This window comes from Oryctolagus cuniculus, chromosome 2, assembly GCF_051225735.1.
Source record: "Oryctolagus cuniculus isolate XC-2025 breed Fujian yellow rabbit chromosome 2, ASM5122573v1, whole genome shotgun sequence".
NCBI classification, from domain to species: Eukaryota; Metazoa; Chordata; class Mammalia; order Lagomorpha; family Leporidae; genus Oryctolagus; species Oryctolagus cuniculus.
The window spans coordinates 52,806,938-52,813,312 of record NC_142868.1 but is presented as its reverse complement, the minus strand read 5'-3'; positions in this window follow the sequence as shown (position 1 = coordinate 52,813,312).

The following is a 6,375-nucleotide window of genomic DNA, read 5'->3' as shown; positions in this document are numbered from 1 at the left end:
CACAAGATTACATCAGCCCGTGACACTGCACCCATCTTTGGTTGTGTGTAGACACTCTACAATGCTCATACAACTGTGAAATCCACTAACAATGGGCTTCTAAAAACATATTCTTGTAGTTAAGTAAAGCATGACCATACAGAACATGTTATGATAGAAGTTCAAAGGGTGAATTTATCTCAGGAGAGAGTCAAGATGGTGGAATAGGGAGGCAGCTTACTGCTCTAGGTTAGGGGAAGATTGTTTTAAAAAAAAGTGTAGAGTTCAGTCTCAGGGAAGAGTTAGGGAGAAAACGGCAGAAGAAACTCCATGCAAATTAGAGGGAGACTATGGACCCACGTGGAGGGTGTGGACATGTAAAACTCAGGACCCCAGCAGCCGAAAGCCTTAGCACCAGCTTTAGAGTGAGGTGAGACCAGACTTCAGCAGCCCAAGCCACTGGCGATAAAGCTGTGAGAAGAGCCTGGCAGGAATCCAGCTTGGAGCCCTGTGGGGACAGTTACCTGCCAACCTAGAGGGTAAAAAGGGGGTCATATTTCTCTCTCCGACCACTCAGCATTGGTGTCTTGTTACTAGCTGAGAGATAGTGGGCACCATTTTGGACACATGAAATAGCTGTGCTAGGTCATGTCCATTTGCCCAGCAACCAGCAGAGAGGAGATGCTTGAGTCTGGCTGTGAGAATTGACAGGGCTGGGTATTTGTGATTTTTGGGAGTCTTGTGTGCTGGGACTGTGAAAACACTGTGGCTGTGTGAGAAGGCCAGGGTGTGGCTGGGACTTTGGGCAGTCAGTGTGGGCAGCTCCACATACTCAGGGCTCCCTGATCCCTTGGTGAGGGTCATTGCTGTGGGATCTGTGCTCACATTGAGAACTGCATGGATCCTATGTGTGGTTCTTATAGCAGCATGGATGAAAACTGTACCCACTTAGGCTAACACCTAGGCATTGGTCTCCTTTGAGGAGAGGATATAAACATGAGACTATGACAACAGAGCTGAACAAACCTCCCTTCTAATAAAAAAAAATTACCACACCCAAATTGGGTGTCACCTTAGACACTCCCCTCACACTGAAGCACTGAGCAGAGTTCCCTGGCCACACCCAGCACATGCCTCAGGGTATTCATTGAGAGAGCAGACACTCCACTAAGCCACAGAGGAAAGTTCAAAGATAAAAGCCATCACAGAGGGAAAAACAACAAGTATCACCACAAATGCCTAATAATAAACACAGCAATTCAAGAAACCAAGAATAAGGAAGACACATTAACACCTCCAAAAGAACACAACACTTCAACACCAGAATGTGAAGATGAAGAGAATAATGAAATGCCAGAAACAGAATTCAAAAACTTGACCATAGGATTACTTAGAAGTAATCAGAAGCGCCAGCGCTGCGGCTCACTAGGCTAATCCTCCGCCTTGCAGCACCAGCACACCGGGTTCTAGTCCCAGTCGGGGCGCCGGATTCTGTCCCGGTTGCCACTCTTCCAGGCCAGCTCTCTGCTATGGCCCAGGAGTGCAGTGGAGGATGGCCCAAGTGCTTGGGCCCTGCACCCCATGGGAGACCAGGAGAAGCACCTGGCTCCTGCCTTCAGATCAATGTGGTGCGCTGGCCACAGTGCGCTGGCTGCGGCGGCCATTGGAGGGTGAACCAACGGCAAAGGAAGACCTTTCTCTCTGTCTCTCTCTCTCACTGTCCACTCTGCCTGTCAAAAAAAAAAAAAAAAAGTAATCAGAAGCAAATTCATGAACTAAAGAAATCCATACATGACATGAATGAGAATTGAAATTTTAAAGAGAAATCAAAATAAAATCTTGCAAATGAAGGATTCAATAGAACAAATAAAAAATATGGTATAAAGCCATAAGAACAGTCTTGGTGAGGCAGAAGAAAAAATATCCAAGTTAGAAGACAAATCTCTGGAAATTTTATAGTAGACCTCCCCCCCCCCCCCCCCGCCAAAAAAAAAAAAAAAAAGAAGATGGAGGAGGAGGAGAAATAAGAAAACTAAAAAACAATGTCAGAGATTTATGGGATACTGTCAAACAACCCAATATACAGGTCTTTGGAGTCCCTGAAGATGTGGAAATAGAGAATGGATTAGAAGGCCTTTTTAGTGAAATAATTACAGAAAACTTCCCTAATTTGGAGAAAGAAAAGGACATCCAAGTACAGGAAGCATATAGAACTCCTAGTAGACATGACCAGAAAAGATCTTCACCACTACACATTGCAGTCAAACTCTCCACTGTAAAACATAAAGAAAATGTGTACAAGAGAAATATAAGATTACTTTCAGAGGATCTCCTGTTAGACTCACAGCTGACTTCGCATCAGAAACCCTATAGGCTAGGAGAGAATGGTGAGATATACTCCAAGTTTTAAGAGAAAAAAAAACTGTCAACCCAGAATACCATGCAAAACTCTCAATTATGAATGAAGGTAAAATAAAAACCTTCCATGAGAAACAGAAGTTGAGAGAATTTGTCACCACTCGTCCAGCCTTACATGAGATGCTTAAGAATGTGCTACACACGGAAACATCATTATCACTATGAAAGAGGGTGAAGGCAGAAAATCTCCCAGAAAAAGTACAAAGGAAATCCAAAGTAAGCAATAGGAATATTTATGGAAAAGTGGCACAGCCAAGCCATTACTTTTCAATAGTCACCTTGAATGTAAATGGCCTCAGTTATCCAGTTAAAAGATAAAGACTGGCTGAATGGATTAAAAAACAAAGCCCATCTATTTGCTGCCTACAAGAAACACAACTCACCAACAAAGATGCACACAGACTGAAAGTGAAAGGATTGAAAAAGATACTCCATGCTAGAAGAAACCAAAAAAGAGCTGTTGTAGCCATCCTAATATCAGACAAAATAGACTAACATAAAAACTGTTAAAAGAGACAAAGAAGGACACTGTGTAATGATTAAGGGATCAACTCAACAGGAAGATGTGACTATTATAAATGTATGTACACCTAATTACAAGGCACCTGGCTATTTAAAAGAAATGTTAAGGGATCTAAGGGGAAACCTAGGCTCCAATACAGTAGTAAGGGGAACTTCAATGCTCCACTTTCAACAATGGACAGATCAGATCAGACAGAAAATCAGCAAGGAAACAACAGACTTAATCAACACTATAGACCAAATGGACCTAATGGACATCTACAGAACTCTTCATCCCACAGGTACAGAATACACATTCTTCTCACCAGTGCAAGGAACTTTCTCTAGGAGAGAAATTTAAAAGTTTTGGATCCAAGCAACTGGGGGGTGGAGTTGACAATAATAGAGATGAATGGACAACGAAGTTGGTTTGGAGAGCAAGAACTGGAGTTTAGTTTTGCACATGTTGTTTTTGAAATATTTACTGGACACCTGTGCTAGGCTGTTTTCAACTCAGCGTCAGGGACACCCTCTTCTCAGTTATCTGCCAAAAAGAGGCTGAGGATGACATCTCCCAGAATCCCCTTCTCCAGGTAAGTCAATCAGTAAGAAACCCGAGATTGGAAAGACAAAACAAGACAGAGGCCATCATTCTCTGGAAGCACCTGCGGTCAGAGTGAGGTCCAACAAGTTGGCTTTGGAGTGAGCTTTCTGAGCATTGCTTGCTCTGAGAATTCCTTGTTATTCACAGCAGCTTCAGGACATGACTGCTGTGGGCTAAGAGAGCTGATGGAAATGTGCCAGCAGTTCTTAAACTCCAAGACATCCTCCAGATGTGTGCTTGCTGAAGGATGACCTGGAAGTGACAGCCTGTTTGACTGTCCCTCCTCACAGGGCCTTAACCATTGTTTACTTCTAATTCCCTTTGGGCAAAACTTGCCTTCTCAGAATGCACAGACTATCTTCTGCTTTCCTGACTGATACAATGTGTAAGTGTACATGTGGACTAGGCAATTGAAAACGGGAATCTGGAGTCAGGAGAGAGGTCAGGGCTGGAGATAAGATTTAGAAAATATCAGCAAATGATGGCAGAGGTTTAGAGAGAAAAAGTCAAGAACTGAGCCTCAAGCAGACCAACAAGAACAGGCTGTAGGAAAAAAGAGAGGAAAGTAGATGGAGGAAGGACCAATGAGGTAGAAAGGGCCAGGGAGCATGGAGGCAGGGAGGCAAGCAGGAGAGGATGGCCAGCGTGCCGAGCTCTGCCCATCCATCAGGGGAGTTACCCAAGGACTGAGAATCGCTCCACCAGATTACACAGGTGGAGGTTACTGGACCTGGGCAAAAACAGTTTTTGTAGAGTAGATGGTATTTGAAACGTGGATAGTAGTTAGATCTAAGAGAGAATAGGAGGAAAATAATTAACCTTGTAAAAAGCCTGGTAATATACATGGAAATGAACAAGCAGTATTACTAGGTCATGAGATTTGTTTATCTGGGTCATGAGATTTGTTTATCATGTCTGTCTATCAAGTAACTGAAATAAATATGAATTCCTTCTCTAATAAGTGAAATAAAAATTATTGGGGTCAGTATGGTTGAAGATGGGTTAAGCTGCTGCTTACAACAATTGGATCTCATATGAGCACCAGTTTGAGTCCTGGCTGCTCTGCTTCTGATCCAGCTCCTTGCTAATGCACCTGGGAAAGCAGTAGAAGATGGTCCAAGTCTTGGGCCCCTGCTGCCCATATGGGAGACCCCGTTGGAGTTCCTGGCTCCTGGCTTTGGCCTGGACCAGCCCCAGCTGAACCATCTTGTCTCCCCCTCTATGTGTCACTCTACCTTTCAAATATAATAAAAATAAATCTTAAAAAACTAAAATTTATTATAACCATCTGCCCCGAAATGCCTTAATCACTGACTTGCTCTTTCCTGAGGCTGGCACCCTCATTCCAAGGGGCTGAGGTCTGAGAAACAGGAAGTACAGATGCAAGGCCTCAGATGTCAGTGTCAGTTCCCAGGCATTGCTCCACCTTTTCCTATTCCCAAGAATTCAGAATTCTCCACGACCTGTTTGCTGTTCCCAAACCTAAATTACTGTCAAAAGTAATGGTACTCTGACAACTTCAAAATGCTTTTCAATAATTAAGTGTTTCAGTAAGTGTTTAAGGACCACTTTTCAGACAGCAAGAACGTGCTAAACATGGCATTTAACAGGATGAGCGTGTTTCCCAAATGCTTAATTTTCACCATGAACAGCATGTATTCAGGATAGTCAGAGCTTCATTCAGCAGATGGAGTCATTCAGCTCTACTCAAGAAATAAAGCAAACATGAGGAATTTCAGCACTTGAATTTGTAAGTCCATAAAAGGTTAAAAATGGGGCCAGTGAGGTAAAGCCACCGTTTGTATTGCCTGCATCTCTGGCATCCCTTATCGGTGTTGGTTTGTGTCCCAGCTCCTCCACTTCTCTCTCTCTCTCTCTTTTTTTTTTTTTTTTTTTTTTTGACAGGCAGAGTAGACAGTGAGAGAGAAAGACAGAGTGAAAGGTCTTCCTTTTGCCATTGGTTCACCCTCCAATGGCGGCCGCAGCCGGCACACCACCAGGACAGAATCTGGCGCTCCAACCTGGACTAGAACCCAGTGTGCCGGCTCCGCAAGGCGGAGGATTAGCCTATTGAGCCGCAGCGCCGGCTGCTCCACTTCTCATCCAGCTTCCTGCTGATAGCCTGGGAAAGCAGTGCAAGATGGCCCATGTGTTTTTGCCCTGCCACTCCTGTGGGAGGCCTGGATGACCTGACTCCTGGCTTTGGCCAGGCTATTACGAGCACTGGGGGATGTGAACCAGCAGATAGAAGATCTTGCTGGGGCTGGCACTGTGGTGCAGCAGGTTAACGCCCTGGCCTGAAGTGCTGGCATCCCATATGGGTACCTGTTTATGTCCCGGATGCTCCACTTCCAATCCAGCTCTCTGCCATGGCCTGGGAAAGCAGTAGAAGATGGCCCAAGTCCTTGGGCCCCTGCACCCACGTGGGAGATCCGGAGGACCTGGCTCCTGGCTTCAGATTGGTGCAGCTCTGGCCATTGTGGCCAATTGGGGACTGAAACATTGATGGAAGACCTCTCTCTCTCTCTCTTTCTCTCTCTTTCTCTCTCTTTCTTTCCTCTCTCTGTGTAACTCTGACTTTCAAATAAAAATAAATAAATCTTAAAAAAAAAAGATCTTGCTCTCCCTCATTCTGCCTCTCTCTTGATAACCCTTTTCAAATACATAAAATCTTTAAAAAAAAAAAAGACGTTTAAAAACAACTTGCAAAATCAAAAATGTGACGTTGTGTAATATCTATGAATATTACTCTCTTATTGAGATTAAATCAGTTAATTTGTTTTGTAGTTTCGTACAGGCACTCGTTTCCTGACCTTGTATTGCCAGTACCTCTCACAGTAGCTGCACATAGCATTTAATTAACGTTTATTGAA